The 21,648-nt window shown below is 47.5% G+C and overlaps 1 long non-coding RNA gene across 1 annotated transcript; it reads right to left on the bottom strand.

Annotated features, from left to right (window-relative positions):
• Nucleotides 1–1,242: 1,242 nt before the first annotated feature.
• On the bottom strand, nt 1,243–4,991 carry LOC139256943 (uncharacterized). Its single transcript, XR_011592214.1, has 2 exons — nt 4,943–4,991; nt 1,243–1,451 (listed from the first exon to the last, which is right to left on the bottom strand). It is a non-coding gene; the product is annotated as an uncharacterized lncRNA (long non-coding RNA).
• Nucleotides 4,992–21,648: the final 16,657 nt, after the last annotated feature.

Here is a 21,648-nt window from a genome sequence, read left to right as displayed (position 1 = left end):
GGGGTAGAGTATTGTAAGGGGTTTTGGCCAGCATTTATTGCGCATCCTTGAGAAGATGGCAGTGAGCCACTTTGTACAACTGATTGGCTTTCTGGACCATTTAAGAGGGCAGTTAAGAGTCAGCCACAATTGCTGTGTGTCTGGAGTCACATGTAGGCCCGACCGGGTAAGGATGGCAGATTTCCTTCCCTGAAGGACATTAGTGAACCACTTGGGTTTTACCTGCACCTCCCCGGTCAAGCTCAAATTGCTTCCAAGGCAATTCCACGACACAGGTCATGGCATCTGTTAGCCTTGCTTTCTTGTTCTTTTTCGTCTCGTTATTTTAAAGGCCAGATTACACACACACACACTCAGTTGTAGCAATGCAGGATCAGTCTTTACTGAAGCCCCCATACTATCCATAAACGGTATGGGCTCTGAGACATCACACTTCACAATTCCAGCATCAGCTGCTGAACAGTGGTTCACTCACATCCCTGACTCGCACCAAGTCCCGCTCACCCATCATCCCCTGTGCTTGCTGACCTACATTGGCTTCCGGTTAAGCAATGCCTCGATTTCAAAATTCTCATCCTTGTTTTCAAATCCCTTCATGGCCTCACCCCTCCCTATCCCTGTAATCTCCTCCAGCCCCACAACCCCCTTGAGATGTCTGCGCTCCTCAAATTCTGTCCTCTTGAGCATCCCTGATTATAATCGATCAACCATTGGTGGCCCCAAGCATGGAACTCCCTGCCTAAACCTCTCCGCCTCACTACCTCTCTTTCCTCCTTCAAGACGCTGCTTAAAACATACCTCTTTGACCAAGCCTTTGGTCACCTGCGCTAATTACTATTTATTCGGCTCCGTGACAAATTTTTTATCTCATAATATTCTGGTGAAGCGACTTGGGACATTTCACTACGTTAAAGGCGCTATATAAATACGATTTGTTGTCAATATTCCATCATCGATTACTACATTTCATGCATGCCACCAATAAATCATAGTACATCAAGGATATACATAACTGAATAACAACATCAACTCAACAAGCATGCACTTAACTGTTCTAATTATTTTACTGCCATGACCAGAAGTGACCGAATTGCCGTCATAAACTCTTCCCATTCCCCTAAACACAAGTAACCAAACTGGCACATTCTAGACCATTACAGATATAGTCGAATGGCTCTTACACATTTTACTATTTTGTTTTCCTGTGAAGACATCCTTGCTTAAAAAAACCTAGTTACACAATTACCAACGCAAACTATTTTAATTTATCATGTGCTGATCTCACAGCCACCCCAGAAAGAACATTGGAGGTACTCGGTTAATATGAACCCTCGTTCCCATGGCGTCCTATATTGAAAGATTCAGCCGCTCCTTCTCAATTTCTGCACCCCTTTCCCGCCCCTGTGGGGGTTTTTGAGGTCACGTCCTATTTTATCCTGCAACCAATGTGCCTACAACAGAGAGAAAAAAGCAATGTTGAAGTCAATATGTTTAACTGGGTCCCTTTAATTCATCTTGGCTCTGGCTGAGGGAAGAATTACATTGTGTGCTAAAATGAACAAGGCCTTCTGACAAGCATTGACTCAACCACAGATTAGGCCATTTTCAACACTGACAATTTTCCACTGCTTGGTTATCTGGTCACGGCACTTGAAAGAAACACTCAAGTAAACCATTTAGCGCAGTGATGTATCCTCGGTCAGCTTCGCTGGGCAGGCCACTTAGAATGCATGCCAGACAAGAGACTCCCTGAGCAATTGCTCTATGCGGAGCTTCTTCATGGCAAACAAGCCAAAGGTGGGCAGCGGAAACGTTACAAGGACACGCTCAAAGCCTCCCTGGTGAAGTGCGACATTACCACTGACACCTGGGAGACCTTGGCCGAAGACCGCCCGAAGTGAATAAAGTGCATTCGGGAGGGCGTTAAGTTCTTCGAATCTCAACGCTGCGAGCGTGAAGAGGTCAGGCGCAGGCAGCGGAAGGAGCGTGCGGCAAACCAGCCCCACCCCCCACACCTTCCCCTGACAAATGTCTGTCCCACCTGTGACAGGGTCTGTGGCTCGCATGTTGGACTGTTCAGCCACCAAAGAACTCACTTTAGGAGTGGAAGCAAGTCTTCCTCGATTCCGAGGGACTGCCTATGATGATGGTATCTTCGGTCGGAACAATTTTTGCCTTCTGAATGCAGTTCAGCCACTGATGTCACACCAACTCGCAAAGATCTACGCTGTCTGATTGTGGACCAGCACAATCCAGGTAACCAGGGGTTAAACAAAGACAACTTGCATTGTACACTGTCATTAACGTTAATCAACAAAATCCCAAGGAACGGCACACAGAGCCAGGAATTGAGAAATCAGGAGCTTGGTCGCAAAGATGGGTTGCGAGAAGATTCAAAAGCCATTTAGATACTCCTTGAATAGCTGAACATGATCGAGGCTTCTTAGAGCAGAGGAGGCTGAGGAGAGTTGATAGAGCTGTTTAAAATCATTAGACACAGTAAATAAAGAGAAATCGTTTTCAATGCCTGAAGCATCGAGAACCAGAGGGCACAGATTTAAGGTGATTGGCAAAAGAACCAGAGGCGACATGAGGGAAAATGTTTTTATGTAACAAGTGGTTAGGATTTGGAATGCTGTAGTGATACCCGCCCTCCTGTATGGCTCAGAGACGTGGACCATATGCAGTAGACACCTCAAATTGCTGGAGAAATACCACCAACGATGTCTCCGCAAGATCCTGCAAATCCTCTGGGAGGACAGCCGCACCAACATTAGCATCCTCGATCAGGCCAACATCCCCAGCATCGAAGCACTGATCACACTCGACCAGCTCCGTTGGGTGGGCCACATTGTTCACATGCCTGACACAAGACTCCCAAAGCAAGCGCTCTACTCGGAACTCCTACATGGCAAGCAAGCCCCAGGTGGGCAGAGGAAATGTTTCAAGGACATCCTCAAAGCCTCCTTGATAAAATGCAACATCCCCACCGACATCTGGGAGACCCTGGCCAAAGACCGTCCTAAGTGGAGGAAGTGCATCCGGGAGGGCGCTGAGCACCTCGAGTCTCATCGCCGAGAACATGCAGAAATTACCATGATCTATCCAAATCCAGTTTAGTTAGAATAGTGGTTTTGACAGCAGTTGACTGACAACTTGAAGTAATGGGTTCGAGGCTAACTTTTCCATACATGCTTATAAACATAAACAAGATAATTTATTTTGTCATTATTTCAGTGCTCTCACAGTATCAGTTGTGGCTCAGTGGGTAGCACACTCACTTCTGGGTCAGAAGGTTGTGGGTTCAAGTCCCACTCCAGGAACTTGAGCTCATAAATCTACGCTGACACTCCAGTGCAGTGCCGAGGGAGCGCTACACTATCAGAAGTGCCGTCTTTCAGAAGAAACGTTAAACCGAGGCCTTGTCTTACCTCACAGGTGGACATAAAAGATCCCATGGCAATACTTTGAAGAAGAGCACGTGAGTTATCCCTGGCGTCCCGGCCAATATTTATTCCTCCAGTGCGCCAGCGCAGCCTTCGGCCGCCTTCGGAAAAGAGTGTTCAAAGACCAGGCCCACAAATTTACCACCAAGCTCATGGTCTACAGGTCTGTAGTAATACCCGCCCTCCTGTATGGCTCAGAGACATGGACCATGTACAGTAGACACCTCAAGTCGCTGGAGAAATACCATCAACGATGCCTCCGCAAGATCCTACAAATCCCATGGGAGGACAGATGCACCAACATCAGTGTCCTCATCCAGGCCAACATCCCCAGCATTGAAGCACTGACCACACTTGATCACCTCCGCTGGGCAGGCCACATTGTCCGCATGCCAGACACGAGACTCCAAAAACAAGAGCTCTACTCGGGACTCCTTCATGGCAAACGAGCCAAAGGTGGACAGAGGAAACATTACAAGGACACCCTCAAAGCATTCCTGATAAAATTCTGAACTCCATCCAACTGTCGGACCGATCTTTATTCCACCCATTTGCCTACTCCTGCATCTAATTTCTATGTTTCTATGTTTCTATGTCAATTTAAAATGATTAAAACTGAAATGAGGAGGAATTTCTTCTTTCAGAGAGTTGTAAATCTATGGAATTCTCTGCCCCAGAGTTGTGGAGGCTGGGTCATTGAATATATTTAAGGCGGAGATAGATAGATTTTTGAGTGATAAGGGAGTAAAGGGTTATGGGGAGCGGGCAGGGAAGTGGAGCTGAAGACATGATCAGATGAGCCATGATCTTATTAAATGGCGGAGCAGGCTCGAGGAGCCAAATGGCCCACTCCTGCTCCTATTTCTTATGTTCTTATGTTCTTAAAAATGGTCCAATACGGCAATGAATATTTTAGCTACTTGGGATTAAATGTTTGTCCCTCAAATGCCCTTCCTGTGTATTGAGTTGCATGAGTTGTAATAAACTCACTAACATAGCACCTAAAGTTTTAGTTGTCTCCATTTTTGGGATACAGTCTGGACATGTTGACGTGTAGAAACATTGGATGTAATTACACCAAGCTATAAATTGCAGAGGCAGCAGATTGTAGCTTGCTTAATGGTGTTGACAATAGTTCCACATCCATAAAGTTTGATAGGAACAGGAGTAGGCCATTCAACATCTTGAGCCTGTTCCACCATTCAATTAGATCATGGCTGAACTTTACCTCAATTCCATTTGCCTGCCTTGGTTCTGTCCCCCTTAATACCAATACAAAATATCAATCTCAGTTTTGATATCTTCAATTGTCTTGACCTCAACAGTTTTTTTGGGGGGAAATAATCCCAGATTTCCACTACTCTTGTGAAGACATGCTTAAAAAAGAATAGAATAGATTAGAATCATAGGGCCCAAGTTTGTCCGCAGGCTTAGAATGGCGCACCTCCGTGTGGTGTGCCGACTTTTTAGGATAAAAAACCACGCCTAAAAGTAACCTAGGTATTCTGCACACTCTGCTTTGTGTCCCGGCTCCTGGCGCGGCGCTCCTCGTGGAGTGGGGGGGGGGGCGGAGCTACAGCCCTGCGCCAGCAGCTGCGCGCATGCGCAGTAGAGCAGTCGCGCATGCGCAGTAGCTACTCCCATGATTGTAATGATGATGCCTGCAGAACGCGTCCCACCCCTATCCCAGGCCTAATGGCCTGTCGCATAGGCTGGCCGCTGAAGGCTGCAAGAAACAGGTTGGTGCAGGGAGACTGAGTTTTGATCGGGGGGGTGCGGAGGAGTATTGTGAATGGTAACTTTTATGTGTAGGAAGAGAAGGAAAAATCACATTAATTTCAAATGATGAATCAGGAAATTTGAAGTTGCAAGCTTGTGCTTTCTTTTAATGACTAAAATTTTAGATGCAATCATGTCAATATATGCTTTTAATTTAAAATAAATATTTTAAAATTAAGGTAATTAAAGCAGCTGTAGTTAAGACTTAAATAATTTGAACAACCTCTCGATTTTTTCCCCCGCTTTTCTCCTTCACACCCCCCACCCCCCACCCCCATCCCAAAGCAGGAAACCTTCAACCACAGGCCCGGTAAGGTGGCCGGATCCGACCTCATCGGACTTTCAGAAACGGGAATTTTGACTCTCCCGGCTATGGCTGGCCTCAACCCGGCCTAAACCTCTCTCCAGCAACTTCTGGCTAATGATATATCCAGCCTGGCACTTAGTCTCACCAGCGAGACCAAGTCTCGACTTGTGGTTAATGCTTTGACCTGCCCCAACCTCCCCGGGGCTGAACTCAGGAGTGCCAGCCGATTTCCCAACTCCTTTCGGGGCTTAATCGTGTCATGCGCGGTCCCTCACGCTATAGGGGCGAAGCCCCTGCCTCTGCCAGGTTTCAGGCTGCCGTTTTTAAAGCCCGACCAAAAACCTGAAAAATGGGCAAAAAGGGAAAAAATTCCCACCCAAAAAGTGGGTGGGGCGGCAGCCCTGGTCGATCTCTGCAGACCTTAGTTTCTGCTGCTTGTTCATAAGGAAAGAAGAGGGAACAATGTTTAAACTTATCGCGAACAAATCTCTCATTTGGTGCTTTAGGTGCAGGGTTCCTTTTATTTTTTATTTGTTAATTAATTGCTTATTACTTTTTGTGCTTTGTTTAGTGCTTGGTGCTTTAAATGTACTTATGCTTCTTTAATGTTGTTGTGAAGGTGTTCAGTGCTTTGGAAAATCCTCTAACTTCCCTTCCCCCCGCCATCTCTGGCTACCTGCGCTGATTTCATAAGTCTCCGTAAGGTTTTTCTGAGTGTACAAAAGTGGGCACAAACGCTGGCCTAAGTTAGTTTGGAGCAATTTTTTGCTGTCTAAACTTGCTTAAATGGCCAAAACAGGCGTAAGTGGCTGGTAACGCCCCCTTTTGAAAAAAAAAACTGAACTAAAAAGAAACTGAACTAACTCACTGAAACTGGAGCAAACTAAATATGGAGAATTGCGATTTTTAAGATATTCCAAAAAAAACTAGTTGCTCCAAAAAAATAGGAGCAACTCCTGGGGAAACTTGGGCCCTAATAGAATGGTTATGGTATGGAAGAAGGCCATTCGGCCTGTCGAGCCCGTGCCGACTCTCAGCTAGTCCCACTCCCTTGCCCTTTCCCCATAGCCCTGCCTTTTTTTTTCCTTCGGCTACTTATCCAACTCCCTTTTGAAAGGTAAAATTGAGTCTGCCTCCACCACCCTTTCAGGCAGTGCATTCCAGATCCCAACCACACGCTGCGTAAAAATAGTTTTTTCTTGCGTCACCTTTGGTTCTTTTGCCAATTGCCTGAAATGTGTGACCTCTGGTTCCTGACAACACCCCTGAACAACATAGCTGTACTTAAGGTTATGCCAACACCACGCACCCCCACCCCTCCCCCAGCCCTGTTCCACACTTTCTTACTCGAGGAAATAGTTTATCAATCCTTTAATCATTAACAGCTCAAGCAAATCACCCCTAGTTATAATGACCGGAAAATCAGGATTGCTGCAAATGGGACGCAATTATCCCCACGCACGATTCCCTGATCCATTTATGTGTCGAGCGAGCCTGCATGCCAGGAACAGTGCCTGGCTAAGTTTACCCTTGGGTCTCCGTTAACGCTGATTTGTAACCATCCACTAGAAGAGAGTGACCCCCTACCAACCCCCACCCCACTTGACATTGCCAGAAGACATTCACCTCCACTGGGAACATACTATGGGCCAACCAAGGCTCAGAACTCAACATGGGAAAATTCTCTCAAGTTTCAATCGACTGATTGTTTTTTCAGTTTACAATTTCACTACGCCACATGCTCAGTGGAAATCTTGCATTCGGACACATACCTCATGACAACGTAGCATCAACAAGGCAATTCCTTCAGCTATATACTTTGAAGGGCAGTGACGGCCAAATAGTCGCTTGCGGACAGCAAGCGGAGAATGAGCAGTTGATCTCTTTCCTTTGTTCAGGTGGAAACGCTGACTCCTTGGTCCGCATCCCCACATAGAATCTCTGCGCCCCGCCCCCCGTCTCTACCCCACCCACTTTACTTTCCAAGGAAATCAAGCAAAATTCCAGAACATTTAGGCAGATTACCAAGTTGTTAAATCTGCAAAGAGGTCTTACCATGGTATCAATCACCATTGAAAGGTCAAGCCTTTTGCTTCAAGGTCTTCTTTTGCAGTAAGGCTTTGTGTCGGATGACAGGGCAGCGAGTATGTTTGGGAATATTGTGCATTTTAAAATCAGTTTCCCAGTTTGAGATTTAAGTAAAGGTGGTACATTTCCATCTGAATATTCTGCTTAAATGAATAACTCATTTGCCAATTAATATCACGCACGGATCCGTCATTCCATAAACAGCAGATGCAAAATAGACCCTTTGCAAGAGGACTAGAAATTCGGAGCATTTGCGCCTTCTGTTAGCGCCCCTGGGGGGCACCAAGGGGGGCACAAATGCCTTACCGCCTGGGCGCGATGTTGCCAATGACTCCCACTATTTTGGGTGGGAGTTTAGCAGCAGCGCTCCAGTGTTGCGACCCGATCTCCTGCACCCGGAGAACGTGACATCATCGACATGCGCGTCACCCCATTAGCGCCCCGGCCCCGAAATTGAGTATCGCCCCCTGCAGCAGTGCCGGGCGATGACACCGACAGCTGCAGGGGACGTGTGTCGGGCAGCCGGCCTCTACCAGGGCGCAAAATTAAAGGCGCGGTGACCGAGTGAAAAAATAAACGTACCTTTTCGTTGCCGCTCCAGACACGGTTTCTTCGCGGGATCACGGTGGTCCAGGTACGTGCCTTTTTCTTTTGCAAAGTCAGCAGCGTGAGTACTGTAAGACTACAACACTTTTGCCATCACATTTTCTGCTGATAACTGTGCTTGCAAACTGCTCCCAGATGGATGAAACTGGCTTGACTAATTTTTAGGAACCCAAAGACTTTCTCATGAGTTTTAACACCTCACAGCTGCAAAATACTTGTCTGGGAACTGTGCAAAAAGACTGTCCAGGAGATAAGAGAATGAAAGATTGTTATGTCTCGAATAAAGCAATGAGACTGAGTACTGTAGACGTGAGTAAATGTGACCTTAGTCTCATTATTCTACCTCCAGAGTGTTGGTACAGTATGGGAGGCCTGCTTATATATAATGCTCCCAAGGGATGCTGGGATCACTTGGGACTCCAACAGATACGCCGTCTGGTGGCGGTAGAACACTGGTTACATAGGGTTGCATACATAACATCACTCCCTCCCAAAGTCAAGAGTACTCTTATTTACAAGGTGAGACGATCTGGGGCCTTTCGCTCCCGAGTCGATCGTCTCAGTGCAAATGCAGGTGCAGGTGAGTTGCTTGGTTCTTCGCTGGGCTGCTGCACAGCTGGCCTTGCTGGGCTGCTGGGGATGATGAATTCAGCTTTGTGGTCAACCGTAATGTTGGTTGCAACTTGTGTGTGTGTCGGAGGGTCGAAGCTGGTGGTGTCCTCTTCAGGTTGCTCGTGGCTGTCTGTGAATCGCAGTTTGGTTTGGTCCAAATGCTTTCTGCAAGTTAGTCCATTTGCGAGTTTGACGTGAAACACTCTACTCCCTTCTTTGGCTATGACAGTGCCAGCAAGCCATTTGGGACCATGTCCATAGTTGAGTACAAACACAGGGTCATTGACTTCAATATCGCGTGACAAGTTTGCGCGATCATGATACATGCTTTGTTGATGCCGCCTGCCCTCGACGTGATCATGGAGATCAGGGTGGATGAGAGAGAGCCTTTTGAGCGCCCTTTTCATGAGCAGCTTGGCTGGGGGAAGTCCGGTGAGCGAGTGGGATCTGGTGCGGTGGCTGAGCAGGACTCGGGACAGGCAGATCTGCAGGGAGCCTTCCGACACGCATTTCAAGCTTTGCTTGATGGTTTGGACTGCCCGTTCTGCCTGGCCGTTGGATGCGGGCTTGAACGGGGCAGTTGTGATGTGCTTGATCCCATTGTGGGTCATGAATTCCTTGAATTTAGTGCTGGTGAAGCACGGCCCATTGTCGCTGACAAGGACATCAGGCAGGCCTTGTGTGGCAAACATGGGTCGTAGGCTTTCGATGGTGACCGTGAACGTACTTACAGACATTATTACACACTCAATCCATTTTGAATAAGCATCCACAACAACCAAAAACATTTTGCCTAGAAACAGACCAGCAAAGTCAACGTGGATCCTAGACCACGGTTTGGAGGGCCATGACCACAAACTTAGCATTGTTTCCCTAGGTGCATTGCTCAGTTGAGAGTAAGTGTTGCATTGGCGCACGCAAGACTCCAAATCTGAGTCGATGCCGGGCCACCACACATGGGATCTGGCTATAGCTTTCATCATTACTATGCCTGGAAGGGTATTGTGTAGGTCATATATGAACATTTCCCTGGCTTTCTTGGCAAAACCACGCGATTACCCCACAAAAGACAGTCCGCCTGTATGAACATTTCGTCTTTGCACCGCTGGAACGGCTTGATCTCTTCATACATCTCCACTGGAATGCTGGACCAGCTCCCATGGAGGACACAGTTTTTTACAAGGGACAGTAAAGAATCCTGACTGGTATAGGTCCTGATCTGGCAGGCCGTAACAGGTGACTTTTCATTTTCGAATGCATTCATCACCAAGAGCAAGTCTGCAGGCTGTGCCATTTCCACCCCAGTGGTGGGCAATGGTAGCCGACTGAGAGCATCAGTGCAGTTCTCTGTGCCTGGTCTATGGCAAATTACATAGCTTTATGCAGATAGCGTGAGCGCCCATCTTTGGATGCGAGCAGAGGCATTGGTATTAATACCTTTGCTCTCTAAGAATAGCGATATGAGTGGCTGATGGTCAGTTTCTAACTCGAACTTTAGCCCAAACAGATACTGGTGCATTTTCTTTACCCCGTAAACGCATGCCAGAGCTTCTTTTTCAATCACGCTGTAGGCCCTTTCGGCCTTCGACAAACTCCTGGACGCAATGTTCCCGATTCATTTGCTTGTTGTAACACACATCTGACCCCGTACGAAGATGCATCGCAAGCTAGCACTAAATGTTTACATGGGTCATACAGAACAAGCAGTTTGTTAGAACATAACAGATTTCTGGCTTTCTCAAAAGCAGCCTCTTGTGATTTCCCCCATACCCAGTCATCTCCCTTGCGTAGCAACACATGTAGGAATTCTAGCAAAGTGCTTAACCCGGGTAGGAAATTACCAAAATAATTGAGGAGTCCCAGGAAGGACCGCAGCTCCATCACATTCTGTGGTCTTTGCGTGTTCTTGACGGTCTCCGTCTTGGCGTCGGTGGGTCTGATGCCGTCTGCCACGATTCTTCTCCCTAAGAACTCGACCTCTGGTGCCAGGAAAACACACTTCGAGCGTTTCAACTGGAGTCCCACAAGATCTAGCCGACTTAGAACCTCTTCCAGGTTCTGCAAGTGTTCGATGGTGTCCCGACCTGTGATCAATATGTCATCCTGGAAATCCACGGTGCGCGGAACCAACTTTAGCAGGCTCTCCATGTTCCTTTGAAAAATAGCCGTGGCCAATCGAATCCCAAGCGGCCATCTATTGTAGATGAACAGACCTTTGTGCGTGTTGATGCAGGGGAGGCCTTTCGAAGATTCAGCCAGCTCCTGCGTCATGTAGGCCGAGGTCAGGTCCAGCTTGGTGAACATCTTTCCTCCTGCCAGGATCACAAATAGGTCGTCTGCCTTGGGTAGCAGATACAGGTCCTGCAGCGAAAAACGGTTAATCGTTACTTTATAGTCCACACAAATTCTGACTGTGCCATCGCCCTTGAGGATCGGAACAATCGGACTGGCCCACTCATTGAACTCCACCTTGCCTTCTTGTTGCAGCTTGTCCAGCTCGATCTCCACTTTCTCCCGCATCATGTATGGCACCACATGTGCCTTGTGGTGGATGAGTCGTGTCCCGGGAACCAAGTGGATCTGCACCTTCGCCCCCGAGAAACTTCCGATGCCTGGCTCAAACAGCGATGGAAACTTGCTCAGAACCTGGGCACATGAGACTTCATCGACAGACGAAAGCGCTTGGATGTCATCCCAGTTTCAGCGGATTTTTCCCAGCCAGCTTCTGCCGAACAGTGTGGGACCATCACCTGGTACAATCCATAGTGGGAGTTTGTGCACTGCTCCATCATAGGAGACTTTTACTACTGTGCTGCCAATTACAGGGATCAGCTCTTTAGTGTAAGTTCTCAGCTTGGTATGAATAGGGCTTAGCTTGGGCCTGTGTGCCTTGTCGCACCACAGCCTGTCGAAGGCCTTTTTGCTCATGATAGACTGACTCGCACCCGTGTCCAGTTCCATGGATACTGGAATTTCATTCAGTTCGACTTTTAACATGATCGGTGGACATTTCGTGATGGAGATGTGTACCCCATATACTTCTGCCTCCTCAGTTTGAGTGTCTAGTTCAGTTTGATCCACCATGAATCAGTCTTCCTCTGCAACGTGGTGGTTTGCAGGGTTTGCAGCTCATCTGCACATTCGCTGGAGGTGTCCCATTATTCCACAGCCTTTGCATGCATAGCGTTTGAAACGGCATTGTTGGGCTCAATGATCACCTCTGCAGCACCAACAAGGTGTCAATTGCCTCACATTAATGTTTGATGGTGGACTCTGGGTCATCTGAGGTCATGCAGCTGCAGGCTTGTACATTCTGCCATATGCATTCCTGCCTGAAAACGACGTTTTTTTGTGTACAGTACTTGCCGAAACCTCTTTTTATGCTGCGACATTTGCTTGATGTTATCGCTGGTGGACATTAATGCCTGGACTATCGTTATGGCTTTGCTCAGGTTCGGTGTTTCAACAGTCAATAGTTTGCGAAGGATAACCTCATGGCCAATGCCAAGCACAAAAAAGTCTCTTAGCATTTGCTCCAGGAATCCACCGAATTCGCAATGTCCTGCAAGGCGCCTTAGTTCGGCGACGTAGCTCGCCACTTCCTGGCCTTCAGACCGTTGACATGTGTTAAATCGATACCTTGCCATCAGAACACTCTCCTTTGGATTTAGGTGCTCCCGGACCAGCGTACGCAATTCTTCATACGATTTGGCTGTTGGTTTCACCGGAGCAAGAAGATTCTTCATGAGGCCATAGGTTGTTGCCCCGCAGATGGTGAGGAGGATTGCCTTTCGTTTAGCAGCATTCGTGCTCCCTTCCAGCTCGTGGGCCACGATTAGTCGAGTCGTTCCACAAAGACCTCCCAATCGTCCCCTTCTGAGAATTTCTCCAGGATGCCAACAGTTCTCTGCATTTTCGTGTGCTGGTTCGTTATCTCGTCGCCAGTTGTTATGTCTCGGATAAAGCAATGTGACTGAGTACTGTAGATGTGAGTAAATGTGACCTTAGTCTCTTTATTTTAACTCCAGAATGTTGGTATAGCATGCGAGGCCTGCTTATGTGCAGTGCTCCCAAGGGATGCTGGGATCCCTTGGGACTCCAACAGATATGCCCTCTGGTGGCAGTAGAATACAGGTTACATAAGGTTGCATACAAAACAAAGACCTGCTCATTGTGAGAGAGTGTTTCTTCATTTTAAACCTAGACAATTACGTACACGGTGGGCGGATATCCAAAACATTGTATAAAATGGCTGTAGCACTGGGTCAAGCACTGCAGTGGAGAAGGGCCACGGACCAATTACTAGGCGCTTGACCACCGGTAATATTAGTTACGTGTGAGTTTTGCTTAAAATTGCTTAAGTATAAAGTAAATAAACTGTAAGTAAAGTAAGTCTTACGGGGTAGGTCTATACAGTAACTGTAGTGCATACTGGATAGTTACTTGAACACTTTTGGTGAATTTTAAGTAAAGGTTTCCCCGTGAGGGGAAACGAAACATGGTGCGTCTGTGTTGTTCTGTCTCACATGTCCGAAGTATAAAGTGCAGAGTCAAGACAAGATCTTACAGGCTACAACCTGTCCTTATAAAAGATAAGTCTTACTGCCCTTCCCTTTAATTGAGGGCCGAGCTTCTCAGACGTGGCAGTGCTGCACGGCGCAGTGTGCAGCACTGTTGAGGTGTCCATCCCATTAGCACAGCAGGAAGGAAGCACAGTGCTTGATGCACTCCACTTCCTTCTGGGGACGGTAAGCTGAATTTCCCGAGAGGGGCAGGACTTCCACGCTTGGTTCTAAGTTTCGCGCCTTCCGGATGTTACCGCCCCCCAACAGGACGATAATGAGTTTCACCTCCTTTGTCTCACAAGACATGGAGTTATTTTATTCAGCAACTCCAGGAGTCCAAGTAGACAAATCATTAAAAGCCAGTAGACATGTACGAAAAGCAATCAAAAAAGCGAATGTAATGTTGGCCGTTATCTTAAGGGGACTTGAATACATAAGAACATAAGAAATAGGAGCAGGAGTAGGCCATATGGCCCCTCGAGCCTGCTCCGCCATTTAATACAATCATGGCTGATCCGATCATGGACTCAGCTCCACTTTCCTGCCCGCTCCCCATAACCCCTTATTCCCTTATCGGTGAAGAAACTGTCTATCTCTGTTTTAAATTTATTCAATGACCCAGCTTCCACAGCTCTCTGAGGCAGCAAATTCCACAGATTTACAGCCTTCTGAGAGAAGAAATTCCTCCTTATCTCAGTTTTAAATGGGCGGCTCCTTATTCTAAGATTATGCCCCCCAGTTCTAGTCTCCCCCATCAATGGAAACATCCTCTCTGCATCCACCTTGTCAAGACCTCTCACAATCTTATACGTTTTGATAAGATCACCTCTCATTCTTCTGAATTCCAATGTGTAGAGGCCCAACCTACTCAACCGTTCCTCATAAGTCAACCTCCTCATCTCTGGAATCAACCTAGTGAACCTTCTGTGAGCTGTCTCCAAAGCAAGTATATCCTTTTGTAAATATGGAAACCAAAACTGCATGCGGTATTCCAGGTTTGGCCTCACCAATACCCTGTATAACTATCGCAAAACTTCCCTGCTTTTATACTCTATCCCCTTTGCAATAAAGGCCAAGATTCCATTGGCCTTCCTGATCATTTGCTGTACCTGCATAATGTCCTTTTGTGTTTCATGCACCAGGCCCCATACAAATGAGAGGAAGTTATGCTTCAGTTGTATGAGGGACTTGGTCAGAACCCATCTGAAGGTACGGCATTCGCTTTTGGACACCGCACCTCAGGGTGAATACATTGGCCTTGGAAGAGGTACAACGGAGATGTGGAGAGGCTAAAGAAGCTGGGATTGTTCACCTTAAACAGAGAGGGTTGAGAGAAGATTTAGTCGAGTTGTTCGAAATGATCAGGGGTTTTGGTAGAGTAAGTAGGGAGAAACTTTTTCCAGAGGCAGGTGGGTCGGTAACCAAAGGACCCAGATTTAAAATAATCTTTAAAAAGAACCGGAGGGAAGATGAGAATTTTTTTTTTTAAACACAGCAAGTCATGATCTGGAACGCACTGCCTGAAAGGCTGGTGGAAGTAGACTTGACAGTAATTGGATAAATACTTGTAAAAGCAAAATTTGCAGGGCTTTGGGTAAAGAGTAGGGGAATGGGACTTTCGCTCTTTCAAAGTGCAGGCACAGACACGATGGGCTGAATGGCCTCCTTCTATGCGGGAAGATTCCCTGATATGTTCGAAAACACTATTTAATTAAACTAAACCAACATCTCTGATTGCAATATCTCCCATTGATACTGCATCAGGATTATATTCAAAATCAAATTAAAACAAATCTCTTTTCACAGTGATTCATGGCTCATAGGATCACAATTCTTTCACCTGGCACAAAAGTGCTGAATGTATGTGTCCCCTGGTGTGGAAGTTGGCACATTAAATTAATGTCTGAGATGTAAAAAAAAAAATGGTGAAAGGTTTCAAATAACATGCTGTCAAGGGGGATGCTAGAGAAAATGAAAAGGCAACTACTCCGAATCAACCCCATCATAAAAAAGATATTAGATAAAAGCGAGGAAAATCTTTTTTTTGATAGCGAAATTTTATGAGGCATTGCTGCCTAAGTGGAGCATGCTTTCTGGAAACTTCATGATAAATGGTCCAGAAAATAATCTGAGCAATGGCCATTGTAAGTTGTCAAGGCTGACTCGCCAAACCATTAAATGTGAGTTGTGAATAAAGTAAAATGGAAATCAGGTGGGAAATCTGATATTTTCCTTACGACATCACATACACAAGATGGCTCTACAGGAACTTATCGTGTGACCTTTTATTGTTTACATCAGCAGTTGCATTGCCACAGTAGTCCACTAGGGGGAGATCTAAATTTATCTGGGGTGCAGGGTGTTCGTTTTCCACTCTACTTTGATTCATAGACCTCGGGAATTACAGGAAGGACTCCACGGAACGCAAAGTTTAGGCTTAAATCCAACTGTTAGTTTATTACACAAAAAACAACTAAAAATGACAGAACAAGACTTCTTAGAGATTGATCGAAGATATACAATCGCCCATCCAGCCAGTTGCTGCTGTTATCGATTGTAGGCTCATGGAGCTAGGGAAGGTGTTTGGTCCCAACTGCCTGCTTCGTGATCGTTGTTCTTTTGACCTGCTCCCCTGAGCTGTTGTTTCTTTCTTCTTCCTGTTGTTCCTACCCTTGTTCTCAGCTCTTACATATTTTATTCCGTGGCCTCTTGCTGTGCCTCAATCGTGAAATGTATAATCCTTACAGGGGGGGTAAACGCCGTAAGAAAGCAGCTACAGCCCAAAAAATGGAAGATGAATGTACTGGCCCTTTAGGTAACGGAGATTGGGAAACAGCTAGCCGTGACTGAAGTAGGAAGATAGGAACATTAGGGACAGGAGTAGGCCATTCAGTGCCTCGGACCTGCTCCGCTATTCAACGGGATCATGGCTGATCTGCACCTCAGCTCCATTTACCTGCCTTAGCTCCATCGCCCTTGATATCCTTACCCAACAAAAATCTATCCGTCTCGAAAGCTCTAAGCATCTGCAGCCTTTTGGCAGAAGAGAGTTCCAGATTTACATTACCCTCTGTGTGAAAAACAGCTTCCTGGTTTTGCTCCTGAGTGAGCTGCCTCTAATTTTAAGATTATGTCCCCTTGTTCATAATTCTCCCACTAGACAAAATAGTTTCTCTATCTCGTCAAATCCGTTTTTAACATTTTAAACACCTCGATCAGATCATCCCTCCATCTCTAATACTCAAGGGACTATAAGCCAAGACTAACAGAAAGTCTTGGATTTATATAGCGCCTCTCACGACCACTGGATGTCGCAAAGCGCTTTACAACCAATACAGTCCGTTTGCAGTGTAGTCGCTGTTGTAGTGTGGGAAACGCGGCAGCCAATATACGCACAAGCAAAAAGCATCATCATCATAGGCAGTCCCTCGGTATCGAGGATGTCATGTATTCAACCAGCATTGTAACCCATGTATAAACTGACCTAAGTTGTACACTGAGAACAATGACCATTAGGTGGTGAACTTGTGGGAGACACTCCTAACCTGGACCTTCAGGTATAAAAGGGGAAGCTCCACCCACCTTCATCACTTGAGTGCTATGGAATAAAGGACAGGTCACAGACTGACCTCTCAAGCATGGGCTTCGTGTGCATTTATACTGTATAGGAAGGACGTATCAATGGCGATGAGAAACTGGGATTTAAACCACACGAGCATGGCCACTAGGAGAACAGATGAGAGGTACTGTGTTAAGGAATGGTTGGGACAGGGAATCAACATTGTTAAAGCAGCACACAGTTCTCCTGGCAGACAAGGACAATTGGGCAAGCCCCAACATGTAGTCGAGCCCAGAGGGGGAGTTCAACAGAGACAATGGCAAGCTAAACGGCGATTCACACCATTGCAAGGGACAATGCGGAACAGTAATGGGGCCATCAACACCTGTTAATGGCGCACGTAAGGACAGTCACAGAGGCAGTCAGAGACGATCGACTGGCAAGGGATCTTTTGTTTGGAACAACAGCTCATGTTGGAGGTGTGGAGGCACACACTCAGCCAGAGTTTGCAGAGATGAGCAAAATACCTGCAGAAATGAACGCTGGGGGAAATCGCCGGAAGCTGAAGTTCAGCGAGTTCATGTGGAGCACGTATACAGTTCATACACCAGGACACCACCGATAATGATGAAAGTGCTCCTCAATGGCATCCCAGTATCAATGGAGCTGGACACGGGTGCCAGCCAGTCCCTGATGTGTATCAAACAGTTCGAAAAGTTGTTGGCGTCCAAGGCCAGGAGGCCAAAATTATCGCCGATTGACACACAGCTACGAACTTACACAAAGGAGATCATTCCGGTGCTAGGCAGCACCACGGTAGTCGTGACCCACAAAGATTCGGAGATTCTGGATTGTCCCGGGGGACGGTTCCGCACTACTGGGGTGGCTTGCTGTCATGAACTGGAAATGAGTCGATGTCAATGCAATTTCCTCTCTGGAGCGAATATCATGCTCACAGATCCTTGACAAATTTGACTCACTGTTTCAACCCGGCATTGGCACTTTTATGCGGGCCAAGGTAGTGATTCACATAAACCCGGACGCCAGGCCAGTACACCACAAGGCCAGAGCGATGCCGTACATGATGCCGGAAAAGATAGAAGGCGAATTGGACCACCTGCTGAGGGAAGGCATCATCTCACCAGTCGAATTCAGTGACTGGACGAGCCCGATTGTGCCGGTGCTCAAGGCGGATGGGTCGGTCAGGATATGTGGCGATTACAAGGCCACCATCAATCGGGTGTCACTCCAAGACCAGTACCCGCTACCAAGAGCGGATGGCCTCTTTGCGACACTATCCGGTGGCAAACTTTTTTCAAAATTGGACCTGACCTCGGCTTACATGATCCAGGAGCTGGCAAGTGAGTCGAAGAAGCTGACCACCATCACGGCACACAAGGGGTTGTTTGAGTACAACAGATGTCCGTTCGGGATTCGCTCGGCTGCCGCGATCTTCCAACGAAATATGGAAAGACTCCTCAAGTCGATTCCAGGGACGCTGGTCTTTCAAGACGACATCCTCATCACGGGTTGCGATACTGACGAACACCTCCACAATCTGGAGGAGGTGCTACGCAGACTGGACCGGGTAGGGCTGCGACTGAAAAAGGCGAAGTGCATCTTCCTAGCTCCAGAGGTAGAATTCCTGGGGATGAGGGTAGCAGCAGACGGGATCAGCCCTACTGCGTCCAAGACGGAAGCGATCCAGAGAGCACCCAGACCCCGTAACACAACGGAGCTGCGTTCGTTCCTCGGGCTCCTGAACTATTTTGGTAATTTTCTTCCCAAATTGAGCACGCTGCTAGAGCCGCTACACGTGCTCCTGCGCAAAGGTCGCGAATGGATCTGGGGGACAGCCAGGAAAGGACTTTTAATAGAGCACGCAATTTGTTATGTTCCAACAATCTGTTAACGCTATATGACCCATGTAAGAAACTTGTGTTAACATGCGATGCGTCGTCCTATGGGGTCGGGTGTGTGTTGCAGCATGTCAATGTCAAGGGTCAGTTACAGCCGGTAGCTTATGCCTCCAGAAGTCTGTCCCAGGCAGAAAGGGGCTACGGGATGGTAGAAAAGGAGGCGCTCGCATGTGTATATGCAGTAAAGAAAATGCACCAGTACCTGTTTGGCAGGAAATTTGAGCTGGAGACAGATCACAAACCCCTAACGTCCCTTTTGGCAGACAACAAGGCCATAAATGCGAATATATCGGCCCACATACAGAGGTAGGCACTCAAGTTAGCAGCCTATGGCTATACAATTCGGCACAGACTGGGTACCGAAGACTGCGCCGATGCACTCAGCAGGCTCCCACTACCCACCACTGAGGGGGCTACCGAGCATGCTGTTGAGATGGCCATGGCTGTTGAAGCTTTCGGAAGCGAAGACTCACTTGGGACAGCCCGTCAGATTAAAGTCTGGACAAATAGAGACCCGTTATTGTCTGTAGTCAAGAAATGTGTCCTGAATGGGGACTGGGCAGCCATGTACGGGGCATGCCCAGAGGAATTTAAACCATTTCACAGGCGCAGGGATGAACTCTCAATTCAGGCCGATTGCCTACTGTGGGGAAACCGCGTAGTCATGCCCCAGATGGGCAGAGAGGTGTTCATCAGAGAACTCAACAATGAGCACCCGGGCATTGTCATGATGAAGGCAATTGCCAGGTCACACGTTTGGTGGCCAGGGATAGATGCAGACCTGGAACTTTGTGTTCGCAGGTGCAACGCATGTGCCCAGCTGGGCAATGCGCCCAGGGAAGCTCCCCTTAGCCCCTGGTCCTGGCCCGCCAAGCCTTGGTCACGCATCCATGTGGACTATGCAGGTCCTTTCTTGGGAAAATGTTTTTGGTTGTAGTAGATGCCTACTCCAAATAGATCGAGTGCGACATTTTAAATTCAAGCACATCCTGTGTCATGGTAGAAAGTCTACGGGCAATGTTCGCCGCCCACGGTCTACCGGATATCTTAATCAGCGACAATGGCCCGTGTTTCACAAGCACTGAATTCCAGGACTTCATGGCAGGCAATGGAATTAACCATGTCAGAACGGTACCATTCAAGCCGGCCTCAAATGGCCAGGCAGAACGAGCAGTGCAGATAATCAAACAGGGGATGCTCAGAATCAAAGGTGGTTTCCTACAAAAACGCTTATCACGCTTCCTGTTGGCCGACAGATCCTGACCACACTCACCCACAGGGGTTCCACCCGCAGAGCTAATAATGAAAAGGACACTCAAAACCAGGTTATCCCTTATACACCTCACCATGAAAGAAATTGTCGAGAGCAGGCGCCAGTCACAATGTGACTACCATGACAGGAATGCGAGGGCGCGATGTATTGATGTAAATGACCCTGTCTTTGTCCTCAACTACGCTGCAGAGCCCAAATGGCTCGCAGGCACCGTGATTGCAAAATAATGGAATAGGATCCTGGTAGTTAAACTTACCAATGGACAAATCTGCCGCAAACACGTGGATCAAACAAAAAGGAGGTTCAGCAACCCCATAGAAGAAGCAGAGGAAGAACACGATATAGAGTTCACTCCACCACAAGTGACCGAACACCGGAACCAAAGGGAGGAGAGCCCAGTCACTGTGGGCAGTCATGACAGGCCTGAGGCACTACAAACAGCAGACACTCAGGCCAGCGCCCAACAACCGGAGCCCCAACTCAGGCGCTCTACAAGAGAGCGTAAACCACCAGAGAGACTCAACCTGTGATCCCAATAAGACTTTGGGAGGGGGAGGTGATGTCATGTATTCAACCAGCATTGTAACCCATGTATGAACTGAACAAAGTTGTACACTGTGAGAACAATGACCACTAGGTGGTGAACTTTTGGGAGACACTCCTAACCTGGACCTTCAGGTATAAAAGGGGAAGCTCCACCCACCTTAATCACTTGAGTGCTGTGGAATAAAGGACAGGTCACAGACTGACCTCTCAAGCATGGGCCTCGTGTGCATTTATAGTGTATAGTAAGGATGTATCAGAGGAAGACTTGCTTCCACTCTTAGAATGAGTCCTTAGGTGGCTGTACAGTCCAATACGAGAACCACAGTCTCTGTCACAGGTGGGGCAGATAGTCATTGAGGGAAGGGGTGGGTGGGACTGGTTTGCCATACACTCCTTCCGCTGCCTACGCTTGTTTTCTGCATGCTCTCGGCGATGAGACTCGAGGTGCTCAGCGTCCTACTGGATGCACTTCCTCCACTTAGGGCGGTCTTTGGCCAAGGACTCCCAGGTGTCAGTGGGGATGTTGCACTTTTTCAGAGAGGCTTTGAGGGTGTCCTTGTAACATTTACCCTGCCTACCTTTGGCTCATTTGCCGTGAAGGAGTTTCGAGTAGAGCACTTGCTTTGTGAGTCTCGTGTCTGGCATGTGAACAATGTGGCCTGCCCAACGGAGCTGATCGAGTGTGGTCAGTGCTTCAATGCTGGGGATGTTGGCTGGTAGAGGACACTAATGTTGGTGCGTCTGTCCTCCCAGGGGATTTGTTGGATCTTGCGGAGACAGTAGTGCCATGGTATTTTTTTATGTCTACCTGAGAGGGCAGATGAGGCCTCGATTTAACGTCTCTTCCGAGTTATCCCCGGTGTCCTGGCGAATATTTATCCTTCAACCCACATAACAAGTCTATGCAACCATAAACATGCCAGGAAAGATGGAAAAATTTCAAAATTA

This window comes from Pristiophorus japonicus, chromosome 3, assembly GCF_044704955.1.
Source record: "Pristiophorus japonicus isolate sPriJap1 chromosome 3, sPriJap1.hap1, whole genome shotgun sequence".
Lineage (NCBI taxonomy): Eukaryota > Metazoa > Chordata > Chondrichthyes > Pristiophoridae > Pristiophorus > Pristiophorus japonicus.
The sequence above is the reverse complement of the archived record's forward strand: the minus strand, read 5'-3'. Positions and strand labels throughout refer to the sequence as shown.